This window comes from Rutilus rutilus (assembly GCF_951802725.1).
Source record: "Rutilus rutilus genome assembly, chromosome: 24".
In the NCBI taxonomy this organism is placed as follows: domain Eukaryota; kingdom Metazoa; phylum Chordata; class Actinopteri; order Cypriniformes; family Leuciscidae; genus Rutilus; species Rutilus rutilus.
The window spans coordinates 23,820,699-23,836,652 of NC_140228.1; positions in this window are offsets into that span (position 1 = coordinate 23,820,699).

Below are 15,954 nucleotides of genomic sequence, written 5' to 3' on the forward strand. Positions count from 1 at the left end.
CAATGACAAAATTCACAATTAGGAGATATAAGCATTCAAAACATAGAGTCTCCCACTTCCGCTAAAATGGATCTTCAGCTTCTCATCACATCTTCTGTCCAATCAAATGCTCTCTAGAACTGAAAGTGTCCCGCCCCTCTGCTATAAATACCACCTGGCCAACGCAACCGTTGACACGTCACAGAGCAATATGGGTTGGAGATGTGTGTTAGGTTGCTCAAACGCTCGAGTTTTATTTACATTTTCCAACGCAACCAATGTTGGTTAAGAATGAAATGGCGAGAATTTATTCACACCTATTGAATCCAACGCATCATCAGCGCTCGGATTCGCTTCCATGTTGCTGTCAAGTACGACTTGCAGTCTGCGAGGTAAACTAAACGCTATTGGCTATAAAGGAAGAGGAGCCATTCAATATGTCCCGCCTTAGCTTCCTGTTTCAGTGGAAATTATGCCAATGCATCATACAAAGTTGCGCATTCCAAGGCACTTCAGTGGGCCTTTAATGTATTTTCTTCAGTAAAAACACCACTAATAATACTACAAAAACTTTGTCAGTGCATAATTACATATTAATGGGGGAAGATAATGGGGTGACCAAACTGAAGTCTTGGCTACTGTAGCATTTTTCCTCTCTTTCCAACAAACTCTACAGCCCAAGCTTCATCCATCCTTCGATACTAAAGGTTTAATGACCTAAGGTCGCTGTAAACTCTTTGGATTGTGAGTCCTGATGAGCTGTAATGTAAGGTAAAAGCATACTAAAAGAGTATAAACAAATCACTTTAGCATTGATTTCTCTTTTCAAGAGCACTCTGTCAGTGGAACGAACAGCCAATCAATATAGTGAGACTGGCCTCTCTCTACACTGGCACAAATGGAGAAGAATGTTGTTTCAGATTCGCTGCATCACATCTGTGTCTAAAGGGTGACTGCAGAGGTCATTTCATATTTCATAAATGATTCATACATGTCATAAATTATGAGGAGCCTTTTATTTTCAGTATATTAAATACAAATTTTAGCGATGTCATAACCGTGACCTATAGCGTTTAGCACACATGCTCCAGAGAGGATGAGTGGGAGACACAGGTTTGATCTGGCCTGTGTTATGACTCACTTATATCCTCATGCCCAAAACCAGTAGGGAAGTAAAGATGAAATAGGCTACTTAGTATTTCGAAATCTCCAAATACAGCAGCACTCCATCCTCATGAACTAAACCTGATGATAATGTTCTCCAGCATGACTTCAGAGTGTTCCAAAGAGCATCAAATTAAATCTGAATGAATCTTCATTTGTACAAAGTATTTAGATTTTACAAAGCCATTCATGTTTTAGATTTGAATTCAAATTTTATTTTCTGGGTTTAATTAGATATTATATATTCCATATGGTATTATACAGGGTGGGCCATTTATATGGATACACCGTAATAACATGGGAATGGTTGGTGATATTAAAGTCCTGTTTGTGGCACATTAGTATATGTGAGGGGGCAAACTCCTCAAGATGGGTGGTGATATATACATATACTAATGTGCCACAAACAGGACTTTAATATCACCAACCATTCCCATGTTATTACGGTGTATCCATATAAATGGCCCACCCTGTAGAATAAAATAAGAATATAAGAGATGTCAGAGGATGTCAAATCCACATTAACACTGTTATTATTAGTATAGTATAAGGTGATATCTCACTTTCAACTCATAAATATCAAATTTAGTGTGCGTTGTTTTAAATTCATGTTCACCATTTATATACTTTCAAATTTGAGCTGCTTGGTTATTTATTTATTTATTTATTTATTTATTTGTTTAATTGTTTGTTTTATATAATTATGCAGTCGTTCATGTATGCAGTCCTTCATGAGCGAGCCAGCCTGATCTCATGAAATCAGTCTCTATAGCAAGCATTGTATTTATCGTGAAATTTATATGGGAAATTAAAAAAAAAAAATTACGTGCATATAGGCTATGCAGTTTTCGCGTGCATATGGTACGCACTTTATGGCGTGTAGCTTAATAGGCACGTCCCCTACACCAATAATCTTACCCTAGGGGTTTACATTGCGTATCATATGCACGTAAAAACGAATTTTCGTGTATAAATTGCATGATAAATACAATCCGCTATAGAGATGCATTTCATGAGATCGGTTACACATCAATCATTCTCAGAAAAAAAAGGTACAAAAGTGGTACACTTTTTTTCCATTTAGGTACTAATATGCAGAGGCGGACAGAGTACACAGCTTCATTACTTGAGTAAAAGTACAGATACCCCTTGCTAAATTTTACTCAAGTACAAGTAAAAGTACTACAGTCAGATGTCTACTTAAGTAAAAGTACTGAAGTACTTGTCAGCAGCCATGTCACCCTGTAGCCCAAGACTGGTTGCCCACTGAAGCTAAGCAGGGCTGAGCCTGGTTAGTACCTGGATGGGAGACCTCCTGAGAAAACCAGGTTGCTGCTGGAAGAGGTGTTAGTGAGGCCAGCAGGGGGCGCTCACCCTGTGGTCTGTGTGGGTCCTAACGCCCCAGTATAGTGATGGGGACACTATACTGTCAAAGAGCACCGTCCTTCGGATGAGACGTAAAAAACCGAGGTCCTGACTCTCTGTGGTCATTAAAAATCCCAGGATGTCTTTCGAAAGAGTAGGGGTGTAACCCCGGCATCCTGGCCAAATTTGCCCAGTGGCCTCTGTCCATCATGGCCTCCTAATCATCCCCATATACTGATTGGCTTCATCACTGTCTCCTCTCCACCAGTAAGCTGGTGTGTGGTGAGCGTTCTGGCGCAATATGGCTGCCGTCGCATCATCCAAGTGGATGCTGCACATTGGTGGTGGTTGAGGAGATTGCCCCTTCTATGTAAAAGCGCTTTGAGTGCCGAGAAAAGCGCTATATAAATGTAATGAATTATTATAATTAATTATTATTGTTTTTAAACTTGAGTATCAAGAGTAGCCTACAAGAGTACATTTTCTAAATATTGCATTACTACTGCCACAGTGCTTACATTGGTAAACACAGCAAACACTTGAAGCGAAAACTATCATTAACTTGTTCAGAAAAATGAAATAGTCTGGCGAGGTGGGGCCACGGGTTGGCACATTCCCGGGATGGACCTGCTGCGTCTTCATCCATTGTTTCGTCCATGGTTTCATCTCTTATCTAAATCTGACCATGGAGTTGACTTTGGCGGAAAGCTGAAGGTGATTGTTGATAGGCTGTCCCAATCAGTGGCGCCTGCACAATCCAATCACGTTTGAGAGGGAAACAACAAATTGAGGGTTTCCGAGATTTTTTTTTTTTTTTTTTTGAAGTAACGGGTACTCACGGTTATGGATAGAAATGTAGTGGAGTAAAGAGTACAATATTTGCCTCTCAAATGTACTTGAGTAAAGTCATGAGTACTCCCCAAAATTGATACTCGAGTAAAGTACAGATCCCTCAAAATTGTACTTAAGTACTGTACTCAAGTAAATGTACTCCATTACTGTCCGGCTCTGCTAATATGTAGACTTTACGAGGTACTAACTTTAATGTACCAAAATGCACCCTTTAGGAACAAAAGTGTACCTTTTGAAAAGGTACTGCCCCAGTGACAGCTTTTGTACCTTTTTTATCTGAGAGTCCAGGGTGGCGCCAGTGCTGATTGTGCCGGTGTTAGACAGATTTTCCTAATTCTTACTAGCTGTTGCCTATCTGTCAATGGATCACCAGCTTTCTGAATGATAGGCGACAGCTAGTAAGAACAGAGAGCTGGGTTCATTTAGTCCGGAGGAGTGCTGGGATGGTATTGAAAGCCGAACTAAAGTCCACAAAACAGGATCCACACATAAGTCCCTGTTTTATCCAGATATTTCAGAACATAATGCTGCCCCATGTTGACTGCATCATCCACTGACATGTGGCTTCCAGTTTCCAATGCAGAAACATAAAACCCCTGCAGTCTTTAGGTGCTACTTCATGAAGATTTCATTAATAAAGAATTTTATTAAGCTTCTGTCTATTATCCAGAGATGTTTTATTGCTGGTGGTTTTAAAAATTAGCCACATATTCGTTTTTATAAAATAAAAGCATTGCACATTCAAACTATTTAAATGTTTTGATGTCTTATCTTCATAAATTATCAAGAAGAGCTTTTGAATGTCTTTCTGACTGTCACGGTGGGTGGTCTAATGCCCACAGAGCTCAGGGGTATAGCTAAATCCCTGCTAGCTCTGGCTGTGCTCAGAAGATAAATCCAGCGCAAGACACCCACACAAGCTTTTCATTCCCCTAGGCAGCGTACAGCGGGCCACGCATTTGTATTGGGACAATTCATGACTCATCAAGGTGTTCCGGAGGCGATGTGACAAATCCTACAAGGCTAAGGTCATGAATATGAATTCGGTCATGCTGACGTATACCTTGGTAAACTTCCTGGAGTGCCCAGCCACCAAAATTCATGAGCCAAGATTTCAACTTAGAAAGATTTAACTTGCATAACCAACTGATCAATTACCAGTTTTCTGTCAGTAAATTAATTATTCATACCTAACAGTTCAGGATTTGGCTGGTTAGTTTCAGCAGTTAGCTCCTACTGCTAGATTCTGTAACTATCTTTGTACATGCAAAAAGCGAGTTTCTCCATTGACTACCTTTCAGAAGTAGCCGTGTATTCTGACTAAACAGTATATTAAATTATATTAAAGCAGATATATTACCAGTGAGAGACTTTGCTCTGGAGGAAAACAGTAATATTTTGACACTCAGAATAATTGCTTCTAGTAAAAGCTTTACGACTGTGTTCTTGTGGTTCCATCAGCCAATCAGCATCATTTTCAGAGTAATTAATCACATGACATTTATGGCTCAAGTGATTGTCTTAAAATATTGGTTCTTTGGGTGAAGGTTACATTAGGCCTAATTAATACTCATGAGCAAAAGCTTTGTTTTTGTTGATTCAGATTTGTTAGCATCTATCTTATTATAACCTTTTCAAGACAACTCAGTGTAATGGTATGTATTATACATTTATATTTTTTTCTTTGCTTTGCCTGAAGTTTCAAGAGATTACATGGTTTGAATAAGAGTAGCAGTTAAATGTAAGACGCATGTCAATTATGCCTTCTTAATTTTATTCATAATTCTTTTAAATACAAATCCCATCTAAATGAGTCACTATTTATGGTACAGGCTTACAGTGTTACGTCTATGCTGCTAGTGTAAATAAAATGGCACTCTTTATCATCTAAGAGGTAGGCTTGGGCGGTATTCGAATTTTGAAACCGTCAAACCGCCTCCCTATTTTACCGGGGTATACGGTATTACCGTGACTAATTAAAAATTATGACATAATGGGCTCAGACGGCGTCACCAAACTGTTGGCTTGTGCCTACACCGTTCAGAAACTGAATGCCAGATCGGACAAAAAAAAAAAAAAAAAAAAATCAAGCCCAACCCCTGCACGTTGTGTCTGAGTCAGGCCGACGGCATTAACTGTTATTATGAGCCGGAGCCCACCATTATTCAACATAATATCTGTGTGCGTGCAACAAGCAAGAAGTGCCTTTGTAATCCGGTGACGCGTGTCCATTGATTTTTATTAATAAAACTTTTCTGCAAAGATGGAAGTTGACGATCGCATCTCTGTAGTGAACGCGCCTATAGAGAGAAATGCACATCATTACACAATCAGAGAGTGGCCTTTTTCTTTTCGTTTTGAATTGTTTCGTTTAAAGAAATTGACGATCGGCATCTGAACGCTATAGAGAGACATATGCACATCAAGGATTACAGAGAGTAGGCTAGTCTATTTATTTTCGTTTTGAATGGTTTCGTTTACTGAAATTGACGATCGCATCTCCCTATGAACGCGCCTAGAGAGAAATGCACATCGTGGATTAGGCTACTTAGCCTAATCAGTGAGTAGTAGCCTATTTCTTTCGTTTTGAATTGTTTCGTTTAAAGAAACTGACGATCGCCATCTCCGTATGAACGTGCCTAGAGAGAAATGCACACCATTGATTAATCAGACTATATTTCTTTTCGTTTTGAATGGTTTCGTTTACTGAAATTGACGATCGCATCTCCGTATGAACGAGAGAAATGCACATCATGGATTACTTAGCCTAATCAGTGAGTTGCCTATTTCTTTCGTTTTTAATTGTTTCGTTTAAAGAAATTTCAAGCTTTATTTATTTGTCATGTCTGTGAGGCATAGCCTTTTTTATGAGATTTCAATGCAAGTGACAGCGGCATGCCCATCATGTCATGATTATATTAAATCCAGGCAATTTTGGTTGATGAAAACTTTATAAAAATTTAGATACAATTTATACAAAACGAAATTCGTTTTAAAGAGGCCTTTTACAAAACTAAATTTATTGAAGTGGTCAAATCGTCTGACTCCCGATGCATCCCATCTTATTTGTGCTGTTCACTTTTCATAATCAACAAAGATGGAAAAAATAACATTATAATATTTTAACAAATACGAAACTTAATGCGCTTATGTATCCTGGCAGCAGTGAGTGGGCAGTTGTTTCGGAGATGCGACGTTAGAGGTGTTTACATCTCTCGCGGTCACCTTTTTATTGCACAATTTACAAATTGCCTCGTCAGTATTTACCGCCTCTCCCTTCTCATTCGGTTGGAACCAGAAATATTGCCAAACTGCAACCACACATAAGCATTTTTTAGGCAATAAATAAATTATATATATTATAGGATAAGTGCCGGTAATGACGGTATTGAAACTGATACCGGTGCTATTTTAAGATCCCGCGGTATCCGATATTACCGTAATACCGCCCAACCCTACTAAGAGGCATTAAAGGCTTCAAAAAGCTCTTGCTTCCATCACATAAATGAGAAACACCCAGTTATCTACAAAACTCAGTCACCAATTATGGCACACATTGCTAAAGCCCAACTACAACAGCCTACATTCTTCACCATTTCCCAAACGACCCAAACTTCCTCTCAGCCATCCTCTATTTGCTATGATTAACTGTGAGGCCTTATGACATATTCACCCAATTAAAGGCCCTCTCTACACTGAGGATCATTACCATGAGAAATTCCTCAGCGCCTGGCTGTCAGCACCAACGCTACAACTCCACTATTCCACCCACGCCACACACACAGGGTACGTTTATTCACCGAATATTCACTTATGAATACTGAACAGTGTGCAATGTAAACAACTGTGTTAAAAACGAATCTTACATGGACTTATGTAAAGCTTCACGAGTTCACCTGCTCATCCAGTCTTGATATACGATGTTAAAGGTATTGAGTAACCCCAGAGTGCAGTCTGGGCTGGGGCGACACATTAAGGCGGGGCTACACATGTCGCTCCGCCCACCCCCAATTTCATTGGTTTATAATACAGCAATCTTATTGGCGTGGACGCCTGAGGCATTAGCATGCGCATTCCTTTATGTAGGAGTTTATGAATGATCTACTACGCTGTTTGGCCGTAGGCTACTACAGAAATATTAAGTGATAACCATGTCGATTTCAATAATCAATTGAATAATGTTTTGATTAACGTAATACGAGTTAAACAAACAATCCCTTCAGGCAGACCGTCATGTAATATAAATCTGAACTAATTCTTCATTCGGGGCCACGATATATAGGCTAGGCTGTATAGCCTATATATACCTAGGTCTATATCAAAGTGTCAAAATTATTCGTATAATGCTCAATTCACATCGTTTTAAAGCAGCTTTACAAAACGTCATAGGCCTATAGGCCACATAGGCTTTAATACTGAGCAGTTTAGGGCTGGGAGATTGCTACAAACCTCCAGTGGAAAGTCCAGGGGAGGAGGAGGTTGATGACAATAATAAAACCATTTCGGGTTGAAGAAACAAAGGAGACCGGTTGATCAGTAAGTATGGCGTTTATTTACAACATTAATTAACCAAAAGGTACAACAGATACAACAAGGTCAATCTCAAAACAAAAGAAAACAACTACAACTACAAAACAACTACAAAAGGGAAACAAACACATTAGTATTTACCACCCTCTCTCCACCGAGAGAGTAAACCCCCAGCATAAGGGTCAGACTTGATGCACACTACTGCAGGAACTCCATGAATGCCACTGCAGTATCACCCAGCTCTGGTAAGCCGTATAGACATCTGCTCTCCACACGCCGCAACATCAGTCTGCCTGTTCTCTTCCCTTTTTACCAGCTCCCGCTCTCCTGCTGATTGCCAACAGTGTGCACAGTAATTGATTGCCAACTGAAGACAGGGTATTCACACTCCATCCCAGTAGGTGGCGGAAATGCACCAAAAGCTGGTTTGCCAACCGCCAATAAACAATAAAGAAGAAGAAGAAGAACTGAAGATGTGCACACAGGACCTGCAGAGGACAGACAAGCAGCAGTACACCTGGCATACATACACACATACATTTATGTCATAAATATGTTGCTGATATAAATGATACAATGTTTGAGATTTATATTTATTAATTTACCCAGCAGATAAGTCAATGCCACTTTAAGTATGACTGCATTAAATTACTAGCATTTCAAGGAGAGATAGCCTATTAGGCTGATATAGACAAAATTTTCCGAATGTCATGCAGGGCTCCGTAATTTTACATCATTAATTTATGCTTCTTCATTTTTCCATTAGGATTGGTGAATAAAAACAAACTCGGGATTTTACACAAATGATGATACTTCACTGTATTTCAGTAAGACAGCGTTCCGAAAGAGTGTTTTATTTTATTTTAAACCAAATAAGCAAATAAGACAATAATAGGTAAACAATAATTTGGTAATAATATTACCAAATAATACAAGACATTTACTTTTTTTTTTTTTTTTTTTTTTTGTTGTTTTTTTTGCGTACAATGGGAATTAAAAACCCTGCAGTGCTGAAAAGCAGAGGTGTAACGAAGTACATTACATTTACTTGAGTATTTTTCGGGTAAAATTGTACTTTTAAGAGTAGATTTAAACGTGGGTAGGCTACTTTTACTTTAACTCGAGTACATTTTTTAATGAGAACACTGTAGGCCTACTTTTACTTCGTTACGTTGGGCGACGTTCCTCTTGTTACTTTATTTTAATGCAATACATGTTGTTAAATGGGTAGTTTATACCAAGTGCGCTAGCTACCTAATACAAATATATAAAACATCTCCAGTTAACTAGCAGTTTAAATCAAGTGTTTTGCCGCTGCTATCAGTGTCTTCAGTGTTTTCTTGAGGCTCGCACACAGTCTTCACACGGAAGCACACTTCAATCTATCTATCTATCAATCTAAAGGAACACTCCAGTGTTTTTTTAAATAGGGCTTATTCACCGTCTTTCCTACATTTAGATAGGGGGGCAAACGCATTTTTGTCTCAGTGCATGCATTGTTTTAGTTTGGAAGCGCCACCACTAGTTTAGCTTAGCATAATGAATGGAATCCTTTGTTGCCAGCTAGCATGTCATGAGTAAAAGTGATATATAATGTCCGGCCCCTACCCTTCTTACCACATACCCTCCTGAATGTCTCTACTTTCGAATGCATCCATGTGCATGTGTGACCATTCCCATTCATTCATTCCTACATAAACTAGCTCTCAATCTCACGCTTAACAAACCTTGACACACTCACAGTAAATGAATGGATCGACTTAACCAGTTATATGAATTTTTACTATCTTGATGCAGGATCCTGACACCACTACAAAGAGGGAGATTGCACTTAAATGTCTCATCCTTTACAGTACATGGGAGAAGCAGTGGAGGACCTCATCAAAGATTTCCTGGTAAGACAAGATTACTTTAGAGATGTGAAAATGCTAGCTAAGGCTCCACTTCAAAATTAGCCATCAGACTATGTTCAGATATACAGTATGTCTGAAAACAGTCTGAAGGCTAATTTCAAATAGAGATACAATTCCTTTCAGCTAAAATCAGAGTCCCATGCACTGGTAAGTTTATGCGACTTATATTTATATTTCAACAACGAATTGGAGTAAAGTTTATCATTTATCCTCTTGGTCAACTTTTAAGATCACTTGGTCTCAGTTTTCACTTTTATGCAGATGACACCCAGGTTTATACATTCAAAACCTGATGTTAATGTGGCTGTGTCCTTTCTTTCTCTATGTATTTCTGAGATAAAAAAAATGGAAATATAGGAATTTTCTATGTCTAAACCGTGACAAGACGGAGGTAATGCTCTTTGGTTCACCACACCAGCTGCGGAAGGCTGGGTCTCCAACTGTAAGTGTAGATGGTTCTACACTGCAATTTCAAACAACATAAAAACATTTGGGGGTGATATTTGATACTAATTTAACATTTGTTCCTTATGTTCAGAGCACTGTCAATACATCATTTTTTCATCTAAAAAATATTGCCAGATTGCATCCCATGTTGTCACTCCCAGTGGCTGAAAAGTTAATTAACATCTTTGTATTCTCTCGCATTGATTACTGCAATGCTTTGCTGGCCGGGGTCTCAAAAGCTACCCTTAATAAATTACAGTTGGTTCAAAATTCTGCCGCTCGAATCCTGTCTGGAAACAGGACAAGGGATCATTACACTCCTGTATTGGAATCTTTACACTGGCTCCCTATCAGATTCCGTGTTGATTTTAAAATCCTTATGCTTACTTATAAGTTTTTGCATGGACTGTCACCTCATTATCTCTCTGAGCTTTTAATCTGGGGGGTAAGGGTAACCCAAGCTGTATCGATTCCTTATTCTTTTCCTAAATTCTTTTCCAGTTGTCGGGGAAGGAAGAGGCTGAAAAAATTCTTCAGCAAGAAAGCATGGCAATCTTCGTCATCAGAGACGCACAAGCTGTACCCACAAACATTGGCATCATACTTGAGGGACAAGAGGTTCTGAGCGACTTGCTGTCTGTCGCAAATGCTGTTGCCATTCTCCTGGGCCTTCTTTATGCCTTCATTCTGGAATATCCCAAGACATTGAAACTGACATTTGAATATATCCAGAAAGTCATCATGGAGCTGGACCCAAAAGGCATGACCAACAAAGTCAAGAGGCTCTATGACCAGCTCTACAATAGAGCTTAATTCAGGGTTCCCACACATCCCAGTTTACTCCCGTAAATGATGTCATGTTTGAGTGGCTGGCTATGGTTCGGCGTTCTACGCAATGCTGCGTGCTGCAGCGTTCTGAAAGCTGCCAGTTTACACCAATGAGACGAAATGGGACGGTGTATAGCAACAACTCTGTACTTCCATTCCAATTTCTGACTTTTCAACAATGTTTTTTTTTACAGTTGGATATCATTTGTAGCGTCATAAAATGCAACGAGGACAGAGATAGTGAGATACTGACTTCAGCTGCATTTCTAGTAGTGATGATTGTTCTCGGTTAAGGCTGTTGTTTTCTAAGGTCAATGTTTGCCAGCTCTTAGAAGTTGAAAATCTGACACTTGAGGACTGAAATTGTGGATGTGTGGAAGTAATGTATGATAAGTTAATAAATATAGATGTAATGGAAATTATTATTTTTATTAGATTTTGGACAAGATTAAATATTAAGTAATGTTCCTTAATGGGATACATGTTTAATTAAATCCATATATTTTTATTTGTTTAAAATAAATCATTTCTATTAACTTGTATTTTTAAAAATGAGAAATAATTGTATAATTAAATCTACATCTATCTGATTGGAGAAAACAAATAATGTCTAATACATATTTCTTAGATGAGATTTTTGTTTAGATCAAAATCAGAATTTAAATTAATTGACTTTCTTCAACAAGAAAAATATACTTTGTGCCAAGTTTTATAAAATAGTTTTCATGGACATCAAAAATATTGGTTAGGGCAAGTTATTTATTTGCTCAAGTTATAAAATATAGATGTGAACCATTACCCTAAAAAATTTTAATTGGATGAATGAAATATTTTTTCAGTGTATAAAAAAATTATATATATCAACGTTACTATTGTCGCAGTACGGGCAGTTTTTTTTTTTTTTTTTTTTTGACAAGAGGTTTCGCTCCTCTGTCTGCGCTTCAAAGAGCATTTCAAGCCGCTAAACTTATGGACATTTTTCAGTCAAGGAATCGAAGATGTGCAACGATATATTTATTTGGAACTATTTTCGTTGGCGATATAGAGCAAAGTATGATGATGATGATGATGATGCATTTTATTTGTAATGCGCTTTTCTCCAACCCAAAGCGCTACATAGTATAGTAAACATAATATAAGATAGTTAAACAATAATTAAAAACAGAAAAATCTGACTCTCCGGGCAACAAGGGAGCTTCTCGGGCTGTTCGATCATACAAGCGCTTGTTCTTAATTGCTGCTGCACTCAGGTGGTCCGTGACCCGTTGGTAAGCATAGTGGAGTTGCTGATGATGTCGGCCCACCCACTCCGTCGTACTCTGAGCTCCCTCCACTGGCTGTGTCCCCAAGAGCATATCAACTGGTAAGCGCAAGTGCCTCCCGAACATTAAAAATGACGGGGCATACCCCGTTGTACTGTGCACGCTGTTATTATAGGCTTGTACCAAGGAGGGGAGGCACTCCGTCCACTGACTCTGCTGCTCGGCCTCCAGAGTTCCCAGTAGACCCAGCAGGGTCTGATTGAACCTTTCGCATCCCCCGTTTCCCTGGGGGTGATACGGGGTGGTATGGGTCTTTCGGCACACGTACAGGCGGCTCAGCTCTTGGATGACCTTAGATTTAAAGTTAGGGCCCTGATCAGAATGAAGGGTCTCGGGGCATCCAAAGGGCTGAATTACTGTTCGCCACAACACATTTGCAGTTGTCTGATCTAAGGTAGGGGTGGCCCATGCGTACTTGGTAAACAAGTCCGTTACCACCAAGATGTTCTGAAACCGGTCCATCGGTCGACCCAGCGTCAAGAAATCCATCGCCACAATGTGTAACGGCGCTCTAGGGCGTATAGAAACCAACGGAGCTTTTGCCTCTCTCCTTCTCTTAAAGAGCATACATCAGGGACAGCTCTGTACAAATGCCTCAACCGTCGCTTCCATTCCAGACCAGTGGAAGTATCTCCTCAATAAGGACAACGTCCTCTCCTGTCCTTGATGTCCAGTGTACGTGTGGTAAGCTTGCAACAAAGTCAGGAGCTGTTCTTCTGGCACTACCACCTGGTATACTGTTTCCTGCATCACAGGGTCTTGAACTGACCGACAAATCACTCCCTCTCGTAGACTGAGTCTCTTCCATTGCCCCAAAAGTTTCTTCACCACCATAGTTTGGGCCTGCCTCTCCCCAGCTCCAGGCATGAAGCCTCGTTGCAGGTAAGAACGCACTTTTACCAGATCTCCGTTTCTACTCTGTAGCTCCTTCCACCACTCTGTAGGTCCCATCCCCAGCTAGCGGGCACTCCATCCAGTCGGGTTCCAGGGGCCTCTACTACCCCCACCATCAGTCCTTCCTCCGGCTCAAAAGAAAAGGGCGACATCTGACTACGCTCACCAACCGCCGGAAGTCGGGACAATACATCGGCATTAGTATGCTCTCTGCCAGGCCGGTACTGAAGCTGGTAATCATAGTTGGCTAACTGGGCCACCCAGCGCTGTTCCACTGCCCCCAACTTAGCGGTCCGTAGGTGGACCAAAGGGTTATTATCAGTCACCACCATCACTTTAGCTCCCCACAAGTAATCTTTGAACTTCTCACTCATAGCCCATTTTACTGCCAAAAGCTCTATCTTGAAGGAACTGTAATTGGAGGCGTTTCATTCTGTTGGATGCAGGCTCCGACTGGCATAGGCAATGACTCTCTCAACTCCTTGTTGTCGCTGCACTAAAACTGCTCCCAATCCTGCATTGCTGGCGTCGGTGTACAAGATAAACGGTTGGGTGAAATCGGCGTAGGCTAGAATCGGGGCCTGCAAGAGCTCCTGCTTGAGATGTTGGAATGCCGCTTCACATGCTGTATCCCAGTTCACAGATGGAGATATTCGACCACGAGGGTGCCCCGTGCCCTCGAGAAGGCGGTTTAAAGGCTTTGCGATCCCAGAGAAGCCTTTGATGAAGCGTCGATAGTACCCCACGAAGCCCAGAAAGGACCTTACTTGGCGGACAGTTCTCGGTGTTTCCCAACTCTGGACAGCGGACACTTTCTCTGGATCGGGGGAAACTCCTGCAGCACTGACCTTATGCCCCAGAAACATCACCTCTCGCCTGAACAGCTGGCATTTGTCTGGACGTAACTTCAACCCGTACTTTTCCATAGCCTGGAACACTCTCTCACTCTTTGAACACGCAAAGTCTGGAGAAAAGACAATCACATCGTCCAGATAGACAAGAGTGGTATCGACTAACTGTCCCCCCAGGCACCGCTGCATCAGCCGCTGCATTTTGCGCCATGGTCTGTAACAAGTAACTGGCGTGTCGTGTTGTACAGTACGGTCTGAACTGGTCTAGTTACTCGACTCAGGTCTGGCATTAATCACACCTTTCTCTGTCTATTTTTCACTCTTTCAGCTGTTTTAGGAGTCGTACCGTCTGAGAAACGATTACAGAGATGTCTGACCACTGTCAGTCATTTCAGGAGTTTAAAGCTAATGCCTTGAGACTTTTTTTGTCATACTGAAACATTTGAAGTGTTCAGCTGTGCTGAAGCTCGTCTCAGCCCAGAATTTGTATTTATAATGTTAATTGAAATTTATTTTATAATAAATCATTCTATGTAAAACCTTGGTCTATTCATTTAACATATTATAGAGCCATATTTGAATTTATATCATACCATACATGCACAGAATTTCATAAAATGCTACAAAATAGAGCTAAATAATTGTCTTTACAACATAAGAAGGGTCAAAATGTTCATGACCTCAGGAGGTCAGACTAAATATACTGTATGAGCTGTTTTCTGAGATTTACAGGTTTTGGATTAATGTTTAATCTGCTATAGCAATGAACTAACCCATTAATGTTACAGACAGGCATTCAATTGTAAACTGGTGGTGATTCTGATGGACACCTCTAGATGGATTAGACATGATCTCCTAATTGTCAAGAAAACATGAAATATAAGTATTATTTAAACCTTTTTTATGTGGAAATACTAAAACGTTACAATACAGTTCAATATGGACACTCACAATTCTGACTTTTTCCTCACGATTCTGAGTTTCTATTAAAAAAAAGTCATAATTACCTTTATTTAAAAATGTTCCGTGCCGAACTAAAGTTTGGTGTCAACGGTTTTTGTTCAGAAATGTATACTTTTATCCAAGCAAGCATTAAATTGATCAAAAGTGACAGAAGAGACTGTTATAAAATACTGTTTTCAACACTGATAACTATCAAAAATGTTTCTTGATCATCATATTAAAATGATTTCTGAAGGATCATGTGACACTGAAGACTGAAGTAATGATGCTGAAAATGAAGCTTTGATCACAGGAATATAATAGAAGGATTAAAATAGAAGTTATTTAAAATCTTGATTGGTGAGGATAAGAGACTTCTTTCAAAAAAAAAAAAAAGTTTATTTTCATCAGAAAAAAAGAGTCAAACAGGCTGTTTACTTTAAAATATACCTTCTTTAATTTAAGTAAATAGCCAGTGAACTTTAAGGCCTTGGTTGTTATTGAGCACTTACAGTGGAATCAAAGACGTTTGGCCTTTCGTAGTGTGGACGGATGTTTAAGAGAGCGTCTGTAATGGACACACACACACGTGACAGTAGCACCTGGAATTACAATGATCTCGCAGAGTTAGTCCTCCTGTACCAGTGAGACCCCTCTCACAGAGGTCAGCGGAGGTCAGGGCTCTGCGATTACAGTACGGTAAACCCTGCAGAGGTGTAGCTGCCGGAGTGTGAGTCTGCGTGCAGCTTCACTTGTCTCTGCGCAACATCAGCTCGGTCAGTCGGATGAGAGCGTCTCGTTCGGTCGACGGCCTCAGACGGCTGATCTGACGGATGGCCTCTTGACAGTAGTGTTGAGCGAGGTAGT